This window comes from Perissodus microlepis, chromosome 4, assembly GCF_051167445.1.
Source record: "Perissodus microlepis isolate ML-2025 ecotype Zambia chromosome 4, ASM5116744v1, whole genome shotgun sequence".
NCBI lineage: Eukaryota > Metazoa > Chordata > Actinopteri > Cichliformes > Cichlidae > Perissodus > Perissodus microlepis.
In genome coordinates, this window is record NC_140464.1 from 30019480 (window position 1) to 30046163 (window position 26684).

General features: G+C 41.5%; 1 protein-coding gene across 5 annotated transcripts in view; it reads left to right on the plus strand.

Annotated features, from left to right (window-relative positions):
• Window positions 1-26684, plus strand: part of LOC146389243 (thyroid hormone receptor alpha) — a 112118-nt gene that overhangs the window by 19710 nt on the left and 65724 nt on the right. For all 5 annotated transcript variants that reach the window (XM_084926973.1, XM_084926974.1, XM_084926970.1 and 2 more), the window contains exon 3: window positions 24553-25687. The gene's annotated coding sequence lies outside the window, so the exon portion shown is untranslated. The remainder of the gene's footprint in view (window positions 1-24552; window positions 25688-26684) is intronic.

A 26684-nucleotide genomic window follows, 5' to 3' on the forward strand; every position in this document is an offset into this window, starting at 1 on the left:
TGCAGAAAATAGGTTTAAATGTTAAACTAATTTCTTCCAGTCAGAGAATGTTGCATATAATTTAATTTTTGCTTGATGCATAAAGTTAAAAGATTAAAACTAATAAAACAAGTTTAAAAAAGAGACTTTTCCATTTGATTACATTTTGTATGATGGATTATGCAGAAAAAGTAGAATTGGGCTGAAAGATCTATCGATTTATCACCTATTCAGGTTGTAAATCGTGTTTTTAAAAAGTAACTAAGTAATTAATTACTTTTGAAAATAAGTAATCAGTAAAGTAATGGGATTACTTTTTTGGGCAAGTAATCAGTAATTAGTTACTGATTACTTTTTTCAAATAACTTGACCAACACTGCTTGCAAGTAGACCTGTTGTCATCCGTTCTCGTAAAGTGTAATCAAACTTTTGAGCATTTGAGCCGCCATGATTCCTGCCAGGTAAATGACGCTCCGCAATGTGGTGACGTCATTCGGGGCGACTGGAATCGATAAGGGAATCGTTTGCAAAAATGGCAAACAATTCCAAGGAATTGAAACAGTGGGAACCCACTTTTCGATACCCATCCCTGCTCCCTTGAAAGCCTACTATGAGTAACCCTAGAAGCTCTTTTCTGATCTAAACAGTTGCTGTCATATTTCAGACCTGCTCATAGTACAACATGACTGGGTTTGTATCAGCAGTTAGTGAGGGTATGAAACAAAAAAGAAGAAATTAGTGAGGCTGGTCTCTGACTATGCAGCCACCCTTGGAAAAATCCAGAAACTATGAGTAATGATCAACAAACCACAACTTTATTGACAAATACTGAGGCATCAGAACGGGAACAGGGGAGGCTGTTACATGTTGTGTTTCTAGGAGAAAGAGTTAAAGCTATTTGTTGTACAAATATATAAATGTCAAAGAAGCTGAATTATTTTAGAGTCTGAGCAAAATAATCTGTCTTTACTCACAAAACTAAAGAAATGTAAAACAAAATTGGAGATCAGCTTGATGGTGTGATTTGTTTATACTCTGTGATCGTTTCCCTGTAGTCATTTTGCATGATTCTCATTTAGATTGAAATTAGTTTTGATTCATTTACATTTTCATTTGCACATTTCGCCACGTATAGCTTTACCAAAGAAGACAGTCTTTTCATTTGATTAAAATCCATCTGGGTTTTCTCACATTGTACATAAATTAGATGAAGCTTTACAGTCACTCGCTGGAAGCTGGTAATGCCTTTGAAGCTTTTTCATGAATGCCAAATATCAGCGGGGTGCTTTCTGCACAAGCTGGAGAAGATTTTACATGCTGTAAAATTGCAAATTGACTTCATTATGATAAGACTTTGACTTCTTTTTCACACTCGTGAGAATTGGTATATTTCAGCATGTTTGATGTATTGTTCATTTAGCCTAATATGTTTAGCAGACTGTGTGCTGTGGATGAGTTTAGTTCATCCAAAGGTCATGTGATGATGCCCCCCCATCGCCAGCTGATTGGCTGAAGAGTAGATATGAGATTTGTTTTTATTATCTGTGCATCTTATTTACCTCATTATCCAAATCTGATCCAGTTTGCTGCCAAAACAGGGGAAAGAAAAACTCCTTGTCGCAGCCACATTGACTCCAATAGGAAATAACTCCAACAAGCAGGGACTCAACTGCTTGGGATTACCAGAAGTATGGGTAATAAGTAGCACTGAAGTAGGAAACCAGTAGCACTTGCCATTTTGTCAATATTTTTGTCTGAAGTGCCTACGTAAGCCTGAATCAATAGAAAACTGTCCATCACACCACAGTTGCAGGAAAACCATTTGTTGTGTTGACAGATCTCGGGGGTTTCTCACTATTTTGTCATTCACAGGCAGCTCCAGAGTACATCAGCATTCTGCGTGAAACCGCTGAACAGAATCCCTGTAATCGTTTTTTACCTGAGGGATTTCAGTTGCATGAGCTGGTGTGTTATTCAGTAATCCCTCACATTTCCCGAGCAGTTTTAAAAAATAAAAACAATCTCAACAGAGAATCGTTCGAACAAAACGCGTATTTGCACACTTGTTCACACAGGAGATCAGAGCCGCTGAAGACAGCTTCTGCCCATGGGTGATATCCTCATTCACATTTCTCCGCTTCCAGTGTGTGATGTGATTAGGGCCGTACCCCAGCTGTGCATCAGAATATCCTCAGGGGAAACCTGTTGGTTTCTCCCAGCATGCTTTTAGAGTGGTGGTGGGGGAGGGAGGGTCACACCGTGGGGGTCCTCACAGAGCAAAAATGTTTATTTTCCAGGAAGGAAAATAATTTTAGTTCTTGACTCTATTCTTAATGAGCAATGGAAAAGGACCTATTGTACTCATTTCCGGCTGTAAGTTGTTTTTTTTTGTTATTTTTTAACATTTAAACTCTACTAGAGTAGCTTTGCATGAGTCACGGCTCAAAATAATCCTTATTTATCTTATACTGGCACTCCAGTTCAGCCGCTGGACTGGTCTGAAGCTCGGGGGCCAGAATCAGGTCAGTGAAGGAGTCAAGTTGGACCACTGGAAAAACAACAACTTTTTGTTGTCCTTTTGAGGACAGATACATGCTAGATACATGGCTGCGTGTCAGAAAGCCCATCTGACTCAGGCTGACAGTCCTTTCCATCTCTCCACATTCTAAATCCTCAGCAGTGACTTTTGCGGCTTCAGGCGCGTCTTTGATTGCTACAATTTGGATCCATTTTCCTGGTTACTTGTGAAATTGGAAACAGCTGGCAAACACCAGAACAGAGCGCATGTGGCTCTAATATAAATGATCTGCTGTCACCAGAGACCCGAGAACAGGAAAAGGCGAGCTGTTGGTCTCTTAGAATATCAGAAGGGTCTGCCGCTTGTGAAATTGACAGTATTGCCACTTGATATGTCCATGTCGGTGATTTTTCCGGGGCTGCCTCATAAATATTAATCATCTCAGCTGTTAGTCAGCAAGTGGAATCTCAGTGTGAGATTGAGATGAACCCAGAGAAACAATTAGCAAATTAAAAAAGACGAGCTTGTTTGTAGGGCTGTGCGATATGACCAAAATCTCATATCCCGATATAAGACATCTATCGTCCCGATAACGATATAAATCACAAAAATTTAACATTTTCTGTAAATTCTGTGAATCTCGGGCAGCTCGTCTTGCGTGAAGTGTTTCCAGCTGCGCGTCATGTACCCGGAGTCGAGTGTTTTAACCGATGCGTGAAACGATACATTTTTAGACATAAGTTGTAACGGCCGCCGTTTCTTTGTGAGTGTTTATTACACGGCGTGCTGCGGGGAAAAGCCTGTTCTAACGTTTGAGTCTAAGGTTTCTTTTTTAGCACCTGGCGGCTCTTTTTTACTTCTCATCCGTAAATAATCTGCTCTTTCACGTGATTCAGTTTATTTTGAAAAGTCTCAACAGGATCTTGAGCTTTATTGTGAAAGGTTTATGTGGAACAGAAACAAGCGGACACGCGAAGGTTTTACCGTTGTTGTTGCTAACGACAACGCATAAAAACAGGCGCTTGTCCATCCGTAGTGTGGTTATATTAAATATAAGAGAAAGAGAACTTTAAGACATTAATATAGCCGCTACAGTGACCATCAGAACCATGAAAAAATATTGCCGTAAACAGTTTATTTTGCGACACCACGAAACAAACGACAGCGTAAAATGAAACAATAGATGTTTTTATATCGTCTTCCGATATATATATTGTTATATCGAACAGCCCTACTTGTTTGTTTTCTCTGGGTAGTTGCTTTTTCTTGGGGTATCTGGGGAGTCTCAAATATTAATAAGCATAAACAGTCCATGAATGTGAAAATAAAGTGGAATAGCAGCTTGAGGCGTGAAACTTTTGTTCATTGTCATTTTGTTTATTTTGCGTTTGTTCTAAAAGAAGCACTGAGTAGCACCAGAGCCAACGCTGAGCTGTGAAAATGAGAGAATATGCATGTCTGCAGTGGTGGAAGGCTAGCTATTGCATTAGCATAATAACTAATTAGATACAATTACAGTCTATTACACGTTGTCCCATTGAGGTGTTATTCACATGCTAATCAGGGTACTGTGTTTCAGCATGTACCGAAGTTAATAGCTGTAAATAATGAGATTTGATAATAGAATATTTCCATAAAAGATTCTTTTATGGAATACAACTTTACATGTGCGTTATAATAACATCATGTGTTTTTTATCAATGTGTATCAAATTAAAGAAGTACATTTACTGTGCCATGGAAAAGGATTTAGTCCTTCCTGATTTCTTCTTCTTTGCGCTGACTCTATGGGTTGCCACAATAGATCATCTGCTTCTGCCCTGTCCCATCTTTCCTCTGCATTTCCTCCTTCACTACATCCATGAAGCTCCTCGGAGTCCCTCCTCTTCTCCTCCTGCCAGGCAGCTCCATATTCAGCATCCTATATCTGATATATCCACCATCCCTCCCCTGCACATGTCCAAAGCATCTCAGCCTTTCCTCCAAACTGCTCGACCCAAGCGGTTCCTCTGATGTACTCATTTCTAAATCTGTCCATTCTTCTCACTGCCAATGAAAATCTGAGCATCTCCACCTCGGCCTGCTGTCTTTATGTCAGCAACACCGTCTCCAAAGCACACATCGCAGCAGGTCTCAGCACCATCTTGCAAACCTTCTTATTCACTCTGCTGCCATCTTTCAGTCACAAATAAACCCCTGACACTCATCTCCACCTTGCTCACACTCTTCCTGTCCTCTATTGTGCACCGTCTGTTACTTTAGACAGTTGTCCTAAGGTGTACCAACTCATCCACCCACTCTCTCTACTCCTTGCAGCTTCACCTGTCTCACTTTTATCTACTCCTGTAATCTGTCTTGCTTTTACTGACTTTCATTCTTCTTCTCTCCAGATCATACCCCATCCTCTCCAGGCTCTTTTCCACCTGCTTTCTACTCTCACTGATCACAATGTTGTCTACTATCATAGTCCACAGAGAGCCTTGCCTGACCTCATCAGTCAGCCTGTCCATCACCACTGCAAGTAAGAAGGGGCTCACAGCCGATCCCTGATGTGATCCCACCGCCTTGAATCCATCAGTCACTCCTACTGCACGCCTCACCAGTGTATCCGTCCTGCCCCACCTTCACATACTTCTCTGCCAATCATGCAGTACCACACTTCCTGTCTTGGCACCCTATCATACGCTTTCTGTTGATCCACAAATACACAGTGCAGCTCCTTCTGTCCGCTGTCCTCTGTCCTAGACACTCGATACCTCTGAAGGCATGCCATCTGGACCAACCACCTTCTAATCCTCTGCGCTTCCTCTTTCACTGACTGTCCTTTTTTTTTTTTTTTTCTTTTTTTTTTAAGAAAAAAGGATTTTAAACCCCCCCATTGATGAGTGCTGACAAGACGAAACATTATTTGCATTTCTGTTCCAGGCCTTGTTTACAAAACCATAAAATGCTGTGGGGTAGATCTGGATACTGGCTTAAAGCCCAGATGATACGGGTGAAGTGCACCACAAGAAAAGCCTTGTTCCCATCTAAGGGTAAGGCTTCCCAACCCTAAAAGAAAAGAAAAAATCACTGTCATGAGAACTGTCCTCCTTTTAGCTTTTGTATCTCTCTTTTTTTTAAACTTATTTTTCCTTAAGCTATCAGAGAGAATCTGTCATCAGGCTGCGGTCAACCTTTGATTGTTGATATTGATGCCTTTGCTGGTTACATCTGTCCAGCTGTGATTGGACAGTTGCTTGGACAGTATCAAACTCGGCTGAGTTGTCACGTTAAACAAAGACATATTGCTGTGCTGTTGTTAAAGACGCATTCATAGGTGGAAAAGACAACACACAGAGTAGTGAAGCTAATAAGTCAGACATCGTAAGTGGGTCATTGGCTGCTTGAAAACACTGACGCTTCCCTGCTCGGTCCTGAATAGGATTTTTCAGAGCTGGCTTGTGAGAGAGAGTGGACATGACAAGAGACAGAGAAGCTGCCCTGTTTCATGAACAGTTCCCTGGGCTTGCTGAGAAAAGTCATTGAACACATTGACATAGATGCGTTGGATGGAAGTAGAAGATTTGATTTGCTTTGGTGTTTCAGATATCGCCCTCTAATGTAGCTCAGTATCAAAAAGACCTCAGTAATGTTATGTAAAGCTGCCTAACTGAAGATTTTTCTCAGGGCGCCTTATCTGTGACAGCAAGTTAATCAGTCACTGAATTAATGACAGCAGCTGTATCAGCAGTGCTATCACTGCAGTTTTCCATTGTATTATACAGTACATTATACTGACTCTGTAATCAGAGTAATGTCTGTGACTGTTCCTGTTTGCCATCAGCTCTAAAAATGATAAACAAAACAGAAAATGGTGTCTGAGAATGGAAAGGGATATGATCTTCATCTGGATTTTAAATACAATTTTTTGGATTTTATGGCAGCAGATTAGCAGTTAATTGAACTCTGCATAAATGGAGATCATGGTGTGGAGGTTTTGGGTTTGGTTTCTTGATAAGTTAAGTGAAGGTGAAAAAGTTTTTATTGGTGTTTCCATTTTGAAACAGTGCTGGTATTTGCTTACGAAACTGCCATGTCCATTAAACTGAGCTTCAGGTCAAAGCACATTAAGGTGACCATTTAAGGACTCTGTTCAAGTATTCAAAAAACCCTTTGTTTGCTAATGACTCTGGATTCTTACCTATCAAAATGCAATTATTTTTTAAAGAGCCTTTTAAAAGAGAGCTCATCATCTTTGGACTTTTCCCAAATGATTCAGTCAGTTGCACCCTTCCATATAGCACTACCAGGTCATTTCTGCAAATGCCCTGTGGAAACTGCTTTAGGGTTGGTGAGAGGTATAAACCCAGCCAGTAACGTGTCAAGAGCCCTAAAGTCCCATCTACATATGAAGAGATTTTCTTGTTGTGCATTGCTTTGTAGCTGACACTTGGGCAGTTGTAGACATTGCAGGGGGAAGCTGTGTTGGTAGGTAGCTCACTTCATTTGCTTGCATCAACAGCGAGAGGAGCTTAACTCTATAACCACTTAGATCGTCTCACTAATGATTATTGTGCCATTCCATCATCTCTGGTATTCAATTCAATTCAATGCAGTTTTATTCATACAGCTCCAAATCACAACAACAGTCGCCTCAAGCCGCTTTTGTAAGGTAGACCCTACAATAATACATACAGAGAAAAACCCAACAATCATATGACCCCCTATGAGCAAGCACTTTGGCGACAGTGGGAAGGAAAAACTCCCTTTTAACAGGAAGAAACCTCCAGCAGAACCAGGCTCAGGGAGGGGCGGGGCCATCTGCTGCGACTGCTGGGGTGAGAGAAGGAAAACGGGATGAAGACATGCTGTGGAAGACTGAGATTATTGTTTCAGTTTCTGTAGTCACAATGTCTCCTGCTTTTTTCCATCATCCACCCGGAGCTAAGCACGTTTCTCTATACAGAGTAAGAGCTGAGTCATTCTGTTTCATAACAGTAGCAAGAACAAAATTGGCCGGTGTGCACGATTCAAGAATCTGATAGTTTGTTTTTTTTGTTCAGGGTTAGAAAGGGTAAGTTAAGTTTATTTTTTCTTTTTATGTTTCTTTTTAAATGATGGCTTAACCAGGAGCAGCGAGCTTTCATAGTGACACTACTTTGACACCTTGTGTGACTTCAATGAGCTTCCTGTGGAGAGAATGCTTCACCGAGCGCAGAACAAGGAAAATAAAATGGATTTCAGTGTGGCTTGATCCGTTCGGAAAATGGGAACAGATCTGATGAGCGATCCTTCTAAAAACGCTTTCATCATGGCTCGATGTGAGACTTTTTGTGGCTGTTTTTTCCCCTCGGCTGTGTGAGTGTCAGAGTGACACTTAAGAAGCAGACAGAGATGAAGTGCTCCCACTCTACAAAGTACAGTCTCATTATCTCAGGCATGTCAAAAAGCCGTCTCTTTCTGAGGGCTTCTAACTGCTCCCTTTATGCATTTTTTTTTTTCACACCAAAGCGACGGCACTTTAAAAACCCATTTAAAGCAAAAAATGTTCCACAAACGAGACTGATGTGGCACCTGCTCCTTGCCATTAGTTATGCTGTGGAGAGAAAATGACTGGATCTCGAGAGGATCACAGCCACGTTCCACTTGGTAAATTACAGAAGGGCATATTTGCATTTAATAAAACGTCATTGATGTCGCCTCAGAGCTAAATGAGATAACTTTTCGTACACGCCTTAACCCCTTAAGCCCAAAGCTACCTGGAAAAGTCATCCCAGCATTCAGCCGGGAAGTATGAGGTCTGAACAGGTCAATGGATATGAGAAATGAATCAGTACTGGTAGTAGCAGTTGTAGTATAAAGGTGAGTGAGCAACCCTTTAAAGTAGTACAGCTTTAGTTCATACTTACAAGGAAATTACAAAAAGGGTATGTCTGGATCAAATTTTTATACCACTTTAAAGCACAAAAACAATATATTTTTTCGACAATAACACAGAATTCAGCATTATAGTTTTATATTGATACAGTTTAAGTTGCAAAACATAAAGCGTTGTGAGTCGTCCCACTGTAGACTCACATAACCCCTTCCACCTTTCTCCTTGCACTTCAAGCTCGCTCAAGTTTGCCTCGAGTTACACGGCTAGTCCAGCAATCACTCTTTCCTAGCCACTAGACTCCATTGATTTTTTTTTTACCTGATTTAAAAAAAAAGGGGGATCCAAAGTAATAAGTTAAAGTACCAAAAATAAACAATAGCGCTATCAATCTAACCATTCCAGTCAGCAGTAGATGACTAGTTTTGCAAGCTAAAATGACTGTTCAGTGGAGTGGTGTCATGGCTTCACTTCGTTGTCAGAAAGGTCTACCAGTAAAACTGTGAAAATGATCTAAAGATGGAGCGTGATTAAGTCAGAACTGATTCTTTTAGGTGCTAAAATCTATGTATCTGCTGATCATGTCCACAGCTATGCTTTTCGCCTCCTTGGAGAGAAAAACTGTGATGATTAGATGACTGGGTCAAAGCATCTCCAAAACTGTAGCTCCTGTGTGGTGTTTATGGGCTGCCGTGGTCAGTGATCCAAGGAAGGAATGGTGATAAGGCAGTGACGGGGTCATGGGCAGCCAAGACTCATTGATGCACGTGGGGAGTGAGGGCTGGCCCATGTTGTCCAATCCAATAGACGTGCTGCTATACCTCAAACTGCTGGAACAGTGAATGTTGCTTCTGACAGAAAGGTGTCAGAATACACAGTGAATTACAGTTTGTTGTGCATGGAGTTGCATAGCCATAGACCAGCCGGGTTACTGACCCCTGCTTGCTGCTGAAAGCACCAACAGTGGACATGTGAGCATCAGATTTGGACCATAGAGCGATGGGAGAAGGTTGGCTGGTCTTTGCTTTTTGCTTACTTGGGTAACACCTGGCACCAGGATGCTCTATGGGAAGAAGGCAAGCTGGCAGAAGCAGTGTGATGCTTTGAGCAACCTTCTGCTGGGAAACCTTGGGTCCTGCCATCCATGTGGATGTTACCACCTAGCACCTAGTGTTGTTGTAGGTGATGTGCAAACTTTCATGGATATGGTATTTCCTCATGGCTGTGACCTCTTTCAGCAGTAAAGGGACCCTGACACAGAGCAAAAATGTTCAGGAATGGTTTTAGGAGCAGAGCAACGGGTTTGAGGTGTTGACTTCACTTCCAAATTCCCAGATCTCAATCCAACTGAGCATCTTTTCACTTTCCAAAAAGAAAAATTCCAGTCTACAAAGAAACAATATTTGGTAGATGGTCATAATATGTTTTTTGTTTTTTGTCTTCATCCACATCTGGAATCTTTGTAGGATTTGCATGTGCAAGCTAACATGTGTGTGTGTGTGTTGCACATTTGGGAGAATTATTTTGCCTTTGAGCGTTTGAAAAGGAGAGCTGTATGTTATTCCCCTTTTGGCAGATTGAGCTCTGTTTTCAAATAGTTGCTATGCAACCATTAGAAGAACCTCTCCAGCTAATTCATATACATCTTATATCTACGTCCACTCTATTTTCCCCCTCGTCCTCCTCATCCTTACCTCTGTTTCTTGTTCCAGGCATGTACTGCTTGTTTTCTTCTTGTTCCCGTTAGGAGAGCCAAATGATCCGCCCATCCTTTGGCTCTCCTGCCTCTCCTCCTTTCTCATCTTTCTGCCAGGCGGCTCTGCTCTCTGTTTTGATCTGGATGCTGGTGAAGCATCCAGTATCATACACACTGTACACTCAGCTTGACGAGGGGCCCAGTGTCAGTATATGTGTATAATGGTGTGGAGCACGCACATCTGTGTGTGTGGCTGTCCCCTTACTGTACGTGTGGATGTTTGTCCTGCTTTGGGCTGCTTGTATAACTATTCTCTGTTCTAATGGAGACACAGATGGAGAAAGCTACGTGAAACCAGCTTTCTGTCTGCATGAAAACTCGTCACTCAGCAAATATTGACCTCTGACTCTGGTTCAGAATGTAAGCAACGAATTGTCATTACGGTCTAAGCAAATAATGGAGTTTGAGTCTATGCAAGGTTACGTTATCAGTGATTATTAGTTCAGTAATCCTTTTGTACACTCCATGTATAAATCTGTACATGACAGAAATTACACAATACATCGCTGCACTGTTAGAAATGACAAGAGTCTAGCAGGTTACACTACCTTCCAAAAGTATTTGGACAGTTTTTGAAAGTTGTTGTTGTTGTTGTTGTTGTTGTTGTTGTTGTAAAAAACACAGCTTATCTGGGCATCAGATTTCACATAATTTCTAATAATGTTGTTGAAATGGAAACTTTACTGACTTCTCATAATTCCTCAGAAATGTAGGTTCCTGTTATGAGATGTGCTCAGTTGGTGATGAGGTGCTGTGTACCTTTCTGAATTCAGCCCCAACACTCCTACCTATGAGTTGTTTCCTCCTTATTTTCAATGGGCTTCCCCCAGAAGTCACCTTGAGGAAAAACTACCTCCGTTGTCAGGCAGCACATGGAGAGATGGGTTTCACGTTAGAGAGAAAAAATGGCAAGGAAAGATAAACCCCCACGTATAAGCTTCAAAACACTACAGAAGACCAAGGATAAAGGAGGATTAGAACTACCTAACTTTCAGCACTACTTCTTAGCCAACAGGCTTCAGTTTATCTCAGGATGGCTAAAACATACCCTCTTAGATGAACCTTGGCTAGATGTAGAATAAGCACTTTGCAATAATCTAGAGATTTCAGATCTACCATTTATCAGCTCAAACATCCAACGACATGAATGCTTCAAAAGCGTCAACATCAGCTCTTCTCTGACAGCATGGTGGGAGTTTCTAAAATTGACGGAGTCTTCATTAATCCAATGCAAACGTACACCTATCTGGAACAACCCTGACATATTACAAAACAATAATATGATAAACTTTTCAGATTGGAGTGGTAAAGGAATCAAATACTTAGAACATATATTAGAAGGAACAGAATTTATTCCATTCGACAGACTAGTTACACAATATGGGATCAACAAGAAAAGATTTTAGAATATCAACAAATTAAATCCATAGTAAAAAAGAAATTTAAACCAGGTCAAGTTGAACTACAAACACCACCAAGTGTGGTTCAATTTCTTACTCTTAAAACCCCAAAATTACTTTCCAAAATTTACAGAATGCTTTCTAAAACAGATGAATCAATATCACTTCCTATTGCAAAATGGGAAGTGGATTTATCTGTTAACTTAGACCAAAACTTCTGGTCTCAGATTTGCTTAAAAACCTTTCATCTAATTAGAAATCCCAGTCTTCAATTAATTCAATACAAAATACTACATAGAGTGCACTATACAGGTCATCGGATGTTCAAGATGGGCTTTACGTCTACCAACAACTGCTCACACTGTCAAACCAATTCACCGGACAATTATATCCACGCTCTTTGGTTCTGTCCACCAGTTCAGAAGATTTGGCGCGAGATATGTGAAGACTTATCAAAGTGTCTGAAATGTAACATTCCAACTTCCCCTTTAGTGTGTTTGTTGGGCAGCTTAGATAATGTCACTACAGAGAAGAATATAGCCCATATGGTTTTCACTGCCCTATGCATAGCCAAGAAAACAGTCCTCATGAACTGGAAAAATAAAAATAATCTTAATTCTAACCAATATAGAAATTATCTATTAGATTACATTAGTCTCGATACAGCCTCTGCCACCACATCAGATCAATTGCTCTGGGCTCCTTTGATCAGCTCCATCACCTAGTGGGGGTGGGTGGTCATAGTTTGGTCCCACCTTCGCTGTTGTGATTGGTGTGGGGGTAGGGACAGGCTTAGGGCGTCAGGGGATTCCCCAGGAGCATCTTCCTTGGGGGGCTCAACCCGGGGTAGCGGTCATGGCCTATTAAGGGCTCTGTTGGCTCTTAGGTGACGGTTTCCTCGTGGCTGCGTGCAGCGGGGCCAACGGGAGGGTCTGTGCTGACGGACGTGGGTTACTGACCTGGTAGCCTGGCTGCCCCTGTGTGGGTCCTGGACGGGCATGGGGTTCTGGGGGTGCTCCGTCTCTGGGCTGGGGCCCTGGCTGGGCCTTGGGGGCTTGGGGCCTGGTTGGTGTGTCGCCGGGGTTGTGGGCGGGTGGGTGTGTGGGGGCCCGGCCCTGGCGCAGGGTGCCGCCAGTGCATCGAGCCACCTGGGGGGCTCTTCAACTGGTGGGGGAGGTTGTTACACCTTGCAGGAGCTCTCCTCTCTTCAGGAACTCACTCTGCAGGAGGGGGAGATACAGGAGAGGTGGAGGAAGATCTCAGCCTGGGCGTCTATTGTCTTGTGTTCTGGAAGATGAGTGGATGATGGGGTGGGTGCAGTTTTCTCTGAGGTGGGGTCGGGTGGGCTGTCCCGGGCTCTGTGCGGCTGGGCGGCGCTGCTAAACTGGGCCCCGGTCCGGATGGGCCTGGGCCCCCTTTCCCTGGCAGGTTGCAGAGTGTGGGGGAGCCTACTGGGGTCAGCGGGGGAGCTGGCCCCAGGGAGGGGTCACTTGCCCCTCCCTTCCTTCCCTCCCCATCTCCAGCTGCCTCCCTCTTCCTGCTCCACCACAATCACCCACACATGCAGGGCCTTGGGGTAAAGGTGTGTCACCAGGGTGCAGGGGAGGCATCCCCCCCTCTGTCCCCTTCTGGTTGCCTGTGCCTCAATTTTATCTCACAACTTAGACATTAACATTAGGGAGGTTTGGAGTCTTCACACACCCCCGTTCTCTGCGGCCTGTTGGGGCGGGGGGTCTGGGAGGAGGAGTTGGCTGTCCGATTGGGGTCTGGAGTGTGGGGCCTCCCTGCTGCTGCCGAGTCGGGGCAGCCTGCTTCTCTCCACCCCAGGGAAAAGGGTAACACCACCTGGGTCTGGGTGCAGTTTCCCCCTCCAGGGGCAGGGGTACCTAGACCTTGGGGTTAGAGTACGCTTGGGGAGTGTGATTGTGTGTACAGTGTGTCTTTATGTCTGTCTCCACGTTGGGTGAGTGTTGAGTAATTGCATATGAGAGCATGAGGGTGGGAATGGATTTTATTATGACTTTGTTAAGTACATTACAGTAACATTATCAGTAACAGTAACAAGAATTTTCCTAAAGAATCAAATGAATGCTACACATTAGGGGTGGGTTTTTATAATCGATTTATCGATTAAAATCGATTCTGGCTTGGAAAACGTAAAATCGATTCATTAAAATCCTGAATCGATTTTTTAATATAAATTTATTTTGCCCGAAATGCCAGAATCTCTGGTGAAATCTCACAAAATTTCAACAACCACCAAACAGCTAAGACAGTAAATGAGAGCAGGAACACGGATTCTGAATCTGCACAAAGACTTAAACACACAGCGCAACCCGCGGATCAGAATCAGTTAGATGTCGCCTTTCTCACAGTCGGGGCTGAAAGCCGACAGCTCGCTGATTCTGATCTGTCGGCGGGTCCGCGCTTTGTGTTCACGCCCTTTATGCGCGGATTCTAAAGCTGTTAGTTTGATGTCTCTCCAAATAGGGCTGCCACAAACGATTATTTTGATAGTCGACCATTCACCAATTATTTTTGCGATTAGTCGACTAATCAGATCATCATCCATTGGACGTAAAACGTACAGCTTATTGCACCAGCAGCATCTGCTCTTATATAACTATCATTAGCTTACAGCTTTAAGTGTTTACGGTATGTGCTAACTAAAAATAAAGACAAGATGATAGTATATTCTCCAGCATCTCACACTTCTGATAATCAGTTGTCAGCTTGACGTTTATTCAGCTGTGTAAAAACTATAACTTTAATCTCAGCCAAACCGATTTACTCAGGAACAAATAAAATACTAAAAAAAGCCAAAAGTTATCTAAGTGACTTATATATATTTAACCTGAGTAGCGAAAGACGGCGGTGGGTTTGAAAACGATCTGCCGGGAGTCCGGTGTTCTCACGGGCTCTAGTGAGCCTTGCCCCCGGCTAGCTATCGAGCTAGTGGGTAACAGACGTCTCCGAAAAGCGCTTTTGAAAATATGTGGTGTCTTGATAAACTGAGCAGATATTTGAGGTTTACACAGCTACATTCTCCCTGAAAATATGTTAAACGTTCATTTTGTGACCCAGAAAGAATAATAAGAGTAATATTAAAACTAACTAGCTGCCGCCATTGTTGGAAACTGAGCTGGGCTGCGCTATGAATTCTGGGACAGCTACTTCTTCTTCGGGGTTTAACGGCAGCTGGCATCCTTGTACATGCAGTGCTGCCATCTTCTGTTTCAGTCCGTTATTACACTCTTAAATCCTACTACTTATTCCTGCGTCTTTCAGGATCTTACAAAGCCTCAAACGACGTGTCGACTATTAAATCAGTCGTCGACGATTTTGATAGTCGACTAATCGTGGCAGCCCTATCTCCAAACAATATTGACCGAACCAGCAGCAAAAGAAGATCCAAACTACGCTTCACATAAACGTCGTCATGTATTCACTCTTACTTGTACTGTTTTGCATCGACCACGATGCACAGCTCGCTCTCTCTCTCTCTCTCCCCCCCCCCCCCCCCCCTCTCTCTTCAAGAACAGTTTCCCGTCTAAAAATCTGTTTTTTTCATTATTCGCTTGCTTGTTATGCACAAGTCTACCGTTGTTTACAGCGCTGTCGGCCAACTTTTTTTTTTCTCGTTTTACATACTTCCGAAAAGAAAACCTAATTTCTGCCGTTCAATACTGAACAAATGTAAACTTTTTAAAATTATGCAAAATGCAAAACGCTTAGTCGTGTCTCTAATAAAACTGCTGTAACTCCAGAGGCAATGTTCATGTGTTGATTAATGGTTTTCTTTCGTTTTTGATCTAGTGCAGAATATTTTTATAAAATCCCAGGCCAGGAAACTCGCCTTCATGTTTTTCTGTGTTTTATCTTCAGCTACTTTGACACAAAGGCATCTGCTATGATGCTCACACCTTTGATAAAGTCTTGCGTGTGTCAGCTTCCTTTTTATAGATACAAAAATATGTAAATGTACTGATCTGAATTCTAATATTTCTGACTGTCAAAATTTCCCAGATTCAAATCAAATTGAATCGAATCGTGGATCGAATCGATTCGGGACCTTGTGAATCGGAATTGAATCGATTCTAGAAATCAGTGACGATACCCAGCCCTACTACACATGTAGCCACATAACAGATAATATGTGAAAATGACGTCAAGTAGATTAAAATGGGGTCGTTCTCGATTTCTCTCAAGAGAAAGGATCCTTCATTGCTCTGATTTTAAAAACGGAGGTTGTCATATGTTGGATGACTAGACAATGATTTTAAAGAAAAAAATATTACTAGTATGTTAGCAGTGGTTTGGGTTTTTTTTTAATCAATTTTGATATATTTTTTTAATTTTGAACTGATTATAAGCTTTAAAACTCACAAACTACTGATGACAGTTCTAGTTCCTGTTGCACAGGAAAAGTCAGACTGAGAGTCTCGGCTGTGCAGAAAAACCGAAAGCCAAAGCTCTAATATTTCACGTGTTTCCTGTTATCTTCGCTTCGCCGTCTGCAAATATCTCTATAACCTGTGTCCAAATCATACAGTTTATTGAATAATTTCTGATGCATACACTACAAATAAACAGCCCCCTATTTTATTCTTCATCCAATAAACTTCCTTCTGGTGAAGACAAAACCCCGCTAAGTGCAGCCACACACACCCAGGACTGTGACCTGCTGTGTGTGTTGTGAGCGGTCGACTGTTTGAGACGTGTAACCTGTTATGAATGTACTCCAAATGAGTATTCATCTATTTGCATCGTTACTAAAGCTCAACATGTCAAAGAATGTACACAGTTTGACGTTTTCATATGAAAAATGAATCCATCCTATATAAATTCGTGTTTTTCTTTGTAATCATAATCCTATGTATCAAAGCCTCCTTGTACAAACACAAAGAGGTGTCACACTCACAGTTTAAGTTTGTTTTTGTTGAACTACAATAACCTTGGTCACTAATCGCAACACTGATTTAACCTCCTAGGACCTGGCGTCCACATATGAGGACATCACATTTTGGGTTATTTAGACCAAAATACTCAATTTTATATCCACTCACGAGGACATTATACGTAGGCAGAGCAGTGGGCTTTTTCTAGGCTCCAAATCCGCCCGCATCCAAAACTGTAAGAGTCGTGAGAAAGACTCAAATACAGTGTGAGCTTATCACCGACTGCTGCCAGATAGTGAGACGAAAGAGCTGTGCTGACTCTCACCGTGACACTCTGAGCAGTAGAAGTGTAACTCTGTGACAGTCAGTCGATGGCTTGAGGAAAAGCTTCTCTTGTTCTGTTTGCCATAATCTGTATTTCTATACAAAGTAGTTAGAGTTTTGGTGATGTGGCCTGTTGTTTACTGAAACAAAAGGATTACGCCCTGAAAGCCCCTTAACCGTTTCTGCTGGGTATTGTAGCTTTTAGCAAATATTAGTCAGGAGAATAAGAACAGTATATCTGTGGCTCACTCGAAGTCCACAATAGTTCTTGATGCTAAATAAGAGAAAGGAAATCACTGAAGACAAAGGGGAATCTCTCCCTCTGAAACATAAATCTACTTCATTTTATCAGCTGTCTTTTTCTTTCACAATCAGTCTAGCAGACGCTGAGATATTAACCCATTTACCCTGCATTATTTTACTGTAAACAATTTAGTGCCGTTTGTACTGTACATCTGTCAGTGTAACTGTTGCTGGAAGGAAGCCATTTTTCCTCCTTTGTACAGAATGATGCATCAGCTCGCTCTTCCCTCACGCCTGCTTTTGCCTCCTTCCGTCTTTACAGGATTAATCTTGGTGTCTCTTTCATTTCATGTTTCCTGCTGCTGGGTTATTAAGCCTTCTGCAGTAATGTGAGCAAAAGCAGAGGTTGTTTTTTAAACGCTCTCTTCCATCATGAGAGTAGAGCGTACCAGCGATGGACCATGAACCACGGCGAAACTAGTTCATGGTGGTTTCCAAGTTGATGTGCTGAGGCACACAGCAAGTCCACATGTGCCTCCGTATTTTTGTGTAAACACAACTTATCATTAGACCTGCACAAATCACATCCATCTCCATTTTCTTCTGCTTTTCCAATTCAGGGAGTCCAGTAACAATTGTGGGTAATTTACAATCACCAGTTAACCTAAACCCACTAACTGCATGTCTCTGGCAGCAAATGTTGAGTCATCTTTTAGTTTTAGTTAGAATTTCAGCATTTGACTAAATATTGTAAGATTATTGTAGACTAAATCTGAGTGGATTCAATTAACTGTAAGAGTTTGTGAGTGGGAGTTGCTCCAACATTTTACCAGGTGTTTTATTTTTCGTGACATCAAATACGAAATGTGTTGTGCGTTTGTCTGATTCTTCTCTTCCTGTGTTGACGTTTGGTTGTGTTTTTATGAGAAACAAGAAGCATCAGAACAATTGTACCGTTTCCTCCGTGCAGATCAGCGGGCGTCTAACCTCACGGTTCTGCTCGGCTCACTTCCAAACGTGCACCGCTTTTCTACACAGATCTAATCTCACCATAATAGTTTTGTTTTTATTCACTGATGAAAGTGCCAGTACATTTCATCATAGTTTTTGTTATTTTTTTAGTTGTCATCTTGTTCTTGTCAGGATGAAAAATGGTCATTGATGAAAACTGTGGGTCAACAAAATTAACACCGGTCTCTGGACTGTGGGAGGAAGTTGGAGTCCCCGGTGAGACCCTGTGTGGAAGAACATGCAAACTGCACACTGATAGGCCCAACCACATCATGGATTTGAACCCACGACCTTCCTGGTGTGAACCAACAGTGCTAATACCATGAGTGTTATGCTTGGTACAGATGCTACAAATATGCAATCAAAAATATCTTCATCTGACAGTATATCTAAAGAAGACTTGGTGCTGTTGCATGTTGCAGGCTGTTTCCTGTCAGAACATGAAAAGGTCACGAAAAACAAATCTGTTTCCCAAATTTCTTAGCAGTAGATTTGAGATGGAAGTATATCTCGTGTTTGCCTACACCTTGGTAAGATGTAGCAAGAGGTGCATTTGACCTCAAAACCTAGTAAAGTTGTTTTTAATGCCTAAACCTGTAACCGTTCGGCTGGATTACTGTAATTCTCTTTATTTTGGGGTGAGTCGATCTTCTGTTTTTCGACTGCAGTTAGTCCAGAATGCTGCTGCACGCCTTTTAACTGGCACTCGTAGATACGAGCATATCACCCCAGTTTTATATTCACTTCATTGGCTGCCCGTGCATTTTAGGATCCATTTTAAGCTGCTTTTATTTGTTTTTAAATGCTTGTCCAATGCTGCCCCTCTGTACCTCTCTGAGCTTCTTCATCCATACATACCTTCCCGGTCCCTCAGGTGGGCAGACCAGCTCCTCCTGGGTGTGCCCAGGACTAATCGTAAGCTCAGAGGGGATCGGGCGTTTGCTGTAGCAGCACCAAAATTGTGGAATGAGTTGCCTTTACATGTTAGACAGGCACCTTCCTTATCTGTTTTTAAATCACGTCTTAAAACATATTTATTTACCTTGGCTTTTAGCACAGCAGGACTTGTTGATGTCTCTTAATGTGTTTTCTTATTAATTATATTATTTTTAATTTTAAGATATTTTATATGTAATTTAAACTGTTTCCTCTCTGTTTTATATTTGTAGCACTTTGGTCAACATTGTTGGATGTAAAGTGCGTTATAAATAAAGATGCTATGCTAGATGCTAAACCTAGCCAAGCAATGCAGCTTACATTAATAATGCACTGAGAGTGATTACAAATGCAGGGTGAAACTCAGTGATGTGTATGACTCAAACTTAAAAATCTGGTTTGGGGGGTGAAATGAGCCCCTCTGAAATCTTTCTTTCTTTATGATCTCTGTAGAAGGTGCTCATAGTGGAGGCTGATGCTCTCGCTGTCCTCAGTTTGCAGAGGAAGTAGAGTCCCTGTTGGGCTTTGCTGACCAGAAGAGATGTGCACACCCAGGAACTTGGTGCTGCTTACCCTCCACAGCAGCACCGTTCATTCAATTCAATACTTTATTGTCCAACGAGGGGAAGTTGGCGAGAGAAAAGAAAGAAGAAAAAAGAAATTTATGATTTTATTTATTTACATCAGTGGATCCACGCTGGACAGACGAAAACTCACTGAGGGACACAGATAAACATCCAGATGTTTCTGTGTGTTTCTATGTGTTCAGAAGCAAGATAGAGACTGTGTTTATTTCAGGAACTGCTGTGAGATCGCATTGTTTCTGCAGACATAAATGCACAGGGCACACCTTTACATATTTGAAAACCACTAATATAGAAATTTTTATACATGAGAGGAACCTGCTGGAGGCTGGAGCTTTTCTGTGTGGGGTTTCCTTCTGTGTAGGTATCTGAATATACAACGCTCTTTAATTGGTTTATTTTATGTGAACAAGAGCCTTGAAAAATATAAAGGTAATACAAATACTACTAAACAATTAAAGGCTGTCATTTTAATCTGTGTGCTGCTATCTTTAAGCTAGCATGCGTGATCCAGCTACAGTCTGATGGAGGACCCTCAATAGAAAAAATAAAATGAGGCTCGACTTTCACATTTTCTCTGGAGAGAAGAGGGGATATGTGTCTTTAGCATGAAGTTGACTTGCATAGTCTAAATGAGCCAGATAGTCACACAATGAGATGTGTGTCTGACAGAGAACCCGAGGGCAGCTCGCACAGATGGAGGGAGATTAACAGGGAATATGTGTGTGTGTGCATTTAAATGCGGGGTGCCTATAATAGACTTTCCACCCAGTAGCTGCTTTGCATACTAAATAAGTCCTGTAGCTCTCGCAGATGCAAAATGACCTCCATACATTTGTTGGTTATGAGCTCTATCGACACTACAAAGAAGCGCTGACGTGTAAGGAAGCACGTCATTGCATACTGCTGCTTTGGTTTTTTCTGCTGTGCATGAATCACTGTTCTTGTTTAACATGTCTGACATGAACAAATGTATGTAAATGCAGCCACTGTTGAAACATCTTGATTATGCTTGAGAGCGTTTCCGCTATGCTGGTGAGCTATGCTGGTGAGCTATACTGGTAGCACCTCCTCCCCCACACTTTGGCTGAAAGGTAACTGTAGCACCCACACGGAGCTCTTCTTCAAGCTCAGAACTGGATACGCTCCACAGGTACGTAGCAGGGTTATCATAGTTGACTAAAACTAGATGTGAGAAAACATTCAGACGTTTGAAAAAAAGTACAACTAACGAACTAAAAATAGAAATATAGAGGAAATCTGTTACTTTTGTTAAACTATTATTATAGATTTTATTACGTCACCGAGTCGGTGACAGATGTGTTTGAGACTCTGGATGTCTACAAGACTGTGAGTCAGCTGCTTTCAAATAGAGTAGTAATACCTGTGCTGATTTTCCTGTAGGCCCTTCACACAGTAACAATTAAATGGACTGGTTCTTATATAGTGCTTTTCGACTCTCACTGAGCACAAAGAGGATTTTATACGACTTGTCTCATTCACACAAGTGTCGAACTGCCAAACTTCCAATTAGTAGATGATCTGCTCTACCTCCTGAGATACGGCCATCCCTAAAAAGATCAATTAAAAAGACAAATATAAACTCTGAAACGATTAAAACGAAGCTAAAACTAAACCTTTTGAAACAAAAACTAAACTGACAGAAGAATGACTTAAAAACAAATGAAATAAAATTAAAAACTCATTAGAAATGACAAAACTATAGTACCTCCAAACAGACTGAGACAGAAACGCTGCCTTTACACTGGGATTGCTTTTTTGAAAAAGTAACTAAGCAACTGATTACACGACTTGCATAACCAGCCCTGTGGCCACACTCATTGTAATGCACGCAGACTTGCAGAGGATGATGCGATATTACACTTCAGCTAGAATCAAATGAAAGCATCCAGCAGTGCTAAATTGCATGTGAGCCACTCTTGACCTCTTTAAGACCCCAGAATCTGCTACTGGGCCTTTCTGCCTATTGCCACAGTAACTTCTGACAAAAAGATTTGCTCTGTTTGTTGCTCTAAGAATCAAGCACAGCCGAACAAGAGCCAAAACAAATATTTATCGATATGAATATTTGTTGCCAAATCTTAACATGAGAGAATATTATTTTGGCAAAAAACAGATTGTAGGAAATAAGAGTCCTGACCTTTGATGGTGATCTTTCTCTAATTTGTAATTTTAAAAAGTGTTCTTTTTTTTTAAATCCATTTGACTTAAAGCACTTTGCAAAAACACTTGAGCACTGTAACTATTGTGGTTGTTGTGGTTTGTTTATTTATTTAAACCAGCATACTGCTTAAATTAAAATGGTTAAAGATGGATATGATTGGCTTATAAGATGCTACAGTCAGTAGTTCAACTAAGTGATATACCAGTTTGTACTCCACACAGATTTTTCTCTTAATATTTACAACTAGTGGTGTGTTATTTTATACCAAGCTACCTGTGCTGGTAAAAACAATTAAGGTAAGAAGTAGTTGAATAGCAGCAGGAAAAGCCCAGTTCAAAGAAATGTTTTTTCCACCTGATGCTAACAGTGGAAATGTTGCCAGTCGAATGCATGAGGCCTTGCACAACTGCTGCTGTGATTTAAAAAATTCTTAGAAATGGTCAAAAATGATGGCTGGGTCAACAAAATGTGACTTTAACATCTGAGTCTAGTTTTTCATTTTATACATTGGGTGACATCACTGCTGTGATCTTTCCCAAGAAGATTCTTCACCTGTACAGACCGAATCCTCAACCATAGCAGCAGCTCATGGGTTGCCCCGATAATCTGTCTAATCCCCGGTCACACAGGCCTAGAGTCTGGTCTTTGAGTAAAGTGTTTGCTCAAGGTTGATTGCAGCTGCTAGCATGAAATTGGTTGCAAGGAGGTATACAGGTCTGTACCAAAACCCTCCCTGCAATTGCTTTGGTCAGTAGCTGGTTGCTGAGGTTGCCCGCCTTGCAAACTGGTCTCTAAGCTGCAGTGAACCTGAAGACCGTTTGCCTTCAAAGTAAAAGTTTAGTTTTATGAAAAGCGCAGGCGACTGTGGAAATTTGTCTCCTTTTTTCTCTGCTAGTATTTTTTCTCCTTCCTACTCTGGTTTTAGGAAATTGCACAGTACTTACTGTCTATTTTCATGCAGATGATACAGTTATTTATTGTTGTGCTTGCACCGTCCACATGGTTTTTGAACAGTGACAACTAGCTGATTGTGTACACTCTCACCTCTGTCAGCTCAGACTGCTTTTAAATGCTCTTCTCAAATAGGAGAGTGTGCCTGCAGTACTTCCCTCTCTTGTATCTGCTCAAGGCATCTATTGAAACTGTGACCTCATGCAAATACTTGCGTATTGTGATTGATGATAATCTTTCCTTTAAGCCACACATTGAGCACCTGTTAAGGAAACTTGAAGTTGGGCCTCTTTTTCTGAAATCGATTGTGTTTCTCTTTCACCGCAAGAAAAAGGCTTGTTGCTACCACTTTTTTACCCGTCCTGGATTACGGTGATATAATTTACACGAACACCTCTGCTCATTCTCTCCATCTTTCGGACTCTGTTTATCACAGGACACTTTATGATTTATGACTGGTTGCAAACCTTTAACACATCACTGTACTTTATATTTTCTGGCTGGCCCTCGTTGGCCTTATGCAGGATGATTCACTGGTATAATCTATAAATCTATTTGTGATTTACTCCCTGCTTATTTATCAGATTACATGTTACATAAACATCTTAGTCATAGTCTGCAGTCTCTTCATTACATTCATCGTTCCATCAGTTTGTACAGAACTTGGAAAACAGGATTCTCCTTTTCTGCTCCATCGTCATGGAAAACATTACAGAAGGATTTGCAGCTCTCAGCTGATTTCACTTGCAGATGTAAAAGACGTACAAATGACCCTGTAAAATCATCACTAGGAACGTATTCCTGTTTCTGACATGACTGTGTAAACATTAGACTATTTTTTTATATTTGCTATTTTAATGCTGTTGTATTTTTGTTGTCATTTAATGTTTGTCTCTCTTGTAAACGAGACATCGAGTCTAAATGGGGCTAGATTATTGTAGACTAAATCACAAGTTGATTCATTTGACTAAAATTTAAGGTTTGTTGTGTTTTTACCGGTAAAAGTTGCTCCATGTGGTTTAAACAGAGTCGTATTGTTCTTGGCATCAAATGCAAAATGTGTCCAAGTGTTTTTATTTAACCTCCTAGGACCTGGCGTCCACATATGGGGACATCACATTTTGGGTTGTCTAGACCACAAACTAAATTTTGCTCTTTCAAATGAGCCACATGGCTCAAAGGGGCACAGTTGTTGTTCCACAGTTGTTTTTGTGCTCAGGAAAAATGCTGCTGTGTTCAGACACCAAACAAAGAGTTTTGCACATCATTACTCAAATGTGACTTTATGGTCTCCACGGACCGGTTTATGTCCAACAATATTTTATGGACCGGCCTTTAAGACGTCACCGATAAATACAACAAGATAAAACCAGTACCTGTACCAAAAAAAAGAAGATTTGTTCATAACACACGGGAAAAGACCCAGGGAAACCTAAACGATAAAAACTGATTAAAAACCCCGAAAACCATAAATTTCACACCTGAGCCTCAACTCTCGCGGCCCGATACCAAACAACTCAAGGACTGGTATCGGTCCATGGCCCGGGGGTTGGGGACGGCTATTCTATCGAACACTATAAAGCCGAATCACAAAGAGAAATTAGAAATGCATGCCATGAGTTCAGGTTTTAGGAGAATAATCACTGTCTTGCTTTCGGCAAGGGAAAAAAAGGTTTAAAAATGGATCAAAGTAATCACAAAGAGGTTTTTTGTGTACCCAGCGACCGCCAGCAAGCACTTGTCAACCGATTGTGGGCCTTTGCTGTGTAAATGTAGCCTTTGTGAGGTCCTCTGCTGCTGTGATCAAGAGGGAAATGTTGTCCAGACCCTACTGACTTTTCCCTGTCTTTTCCTCTGCCAACACAATGTGGTTGCCTCTCTAACTTGTTTTTCTTTTCTTTTCTTCCATAGGCGAAGCCCCTAAATGAACCTATCCACTCTGAATGAGAGGGCAAGATTCGACTTGTTCCAGACTCTGGCAAACCACCAGCATTCTTTACCAGTGTAGAAGATTAGACTTGACAGCACAGTTTTACCTCCCGTCATTGGTTCCAGTCAGAGAAAACCACATCTGCTTTCTACCTCGAAGGGAAATAGAAAAGGAAGAAACATCTGTTTACTTTCCATGATTAGTTCCTCATCTTCTTCTCATTGCAGTGTTTTTCCATTTTACCTCAGGGATCCTCTCCCACTGTCTACCTCCACCACCGAAACAGCCAGCCCAATGACTGGAGCACGAAGCAATAATACACCCGTGACCTGCCACTGTTGTTACCGTGACAACCAGTATTGCCTCTCAAGATCTCCTCAGTGCAACCGTGACGTGAGCAAAGACCTTTGACCTGTAACCACCTGCCAGCCCTTACCTGTTCACGGCCTAAATAGAACCGATCAACACAAACCTGGTCTGCTTCTTACCTAAAGGAAAACCCTCATTAAGCTCACACTTTCTGCTCCAGGCAGACAACTGTATACCTCAGCAAACACAACTTCTGGACAGTCAGGAAACAGAAGTAAACTTTCAGTCACGACTCACTATCCTGGTGCTTTAATCTACCCAGCAGGCGACACATGCTCACTAACCTGATGCTTCAAGCCACGCAGTAGACTTCTCACTCTGGAATCTTCCAGTTGCCTTAAAGGCACGAGTATAGCAACAGTAGCCAGGTACTTGCACAAAACTTCAGTTCATCTGATCCTCAGCAAAGTCACATCATACACAAGCCTCAAGATCTGAGCAGTAGCAGAAATCAGCAATCGCTCAGGGGACCGCTTTGGAAGTACCCCCACCGCCTTGAGTTTGGACGTCTCTTTGGGACACCTGTGGAGTAGTGAAGCTACCCCAGGAAGAGGAGAAAGTATTGGGAGCCTCATGTTCTGTTACTACTCTGCAGGAAGATGCAAAAAATAAAGAACTGACTGTCAGATGTAACAGAGAGCGTTATATGCCCGAACGAAGTAAACACAGGACATATCCGTATGGTGTGACGGAGAAGAATAAAAGAAGGAAACAAAACAAGCTTCTCCTACAGATGAGAATATAATGGTGAGTCGTTTTTTTTTTTTTTTTGTTTGTTTCACCCCCCACCCCTACCCCCTTTAGTTTTATATTTTTCATTTCTTATAGGTATCACTAACTGACATTTGAATGACATTTCTGCCTTATTAAATGATACAGAGTGGAGCCAGACAGAAGATTAGGGAGAGATGGAAGGAGCGCTATGCAGTAAAGGTCATTAAATGCTTCAATAAATCTTAACAAAGAAACATCGCACTACTTTCTAGCCACACTGAAGTTTGTTGCTTTAAGCAATTGAAAGTTAAATATGACAAATTATCAGTGGCTGTGTCACATTTTGATGTCTTATATGGTGCCTTTAAGTGGTCCTTAATATTTAGCTCGATGGCTATAATAGAAATAAAGTCGACATTTAGGGCCATCTGTCTAAAAACTTGACTAAAACGTCTTCTAGTATTTCTAAATCATGTGCTGTGAGATGACAAAATGTTCAAAATATAGATTTTTCTAGTATGACTCCAGGAAAGGATGGAAAACACAGTGTTGCTCTGTCACTGACATGTCTGAGTGTCCATCGTTATGAAATCTTGTTGAGACTTTTATGGTTCCAGGACACTGTATCAATGACTTTGGGAAGCTCCTGACCTTTTCATTTGTCACTGAAATATCTCTGTAGTTGTTGGATCGGATGGTTTGGTATAAAATGTGGTACGTTTATATTCTCTATGGTGAATTTTGACAAGTGTGACCTTTCATTTTGCACCAACATCACGTTTAGCAGTGAAAAATCTGCCATTCCTGTCAGCTACAGTAATACTTTGTGCTTGTGCTAATAGTTAGCATGCTAACACATTACACTAAAGAGAATATAACCAGCATGTTGACAATGGCAGTTAGCTCAAGGCTCTGATGTGCCTAAACTGACAGAGCATCTAGGTCATGAACATGTTCTGAACAGATCTGTGAACAAAGCTCAACTGAGCTCTACGAGATTGATTTTAAGCTCAGTGAGATTCTCGTGTGT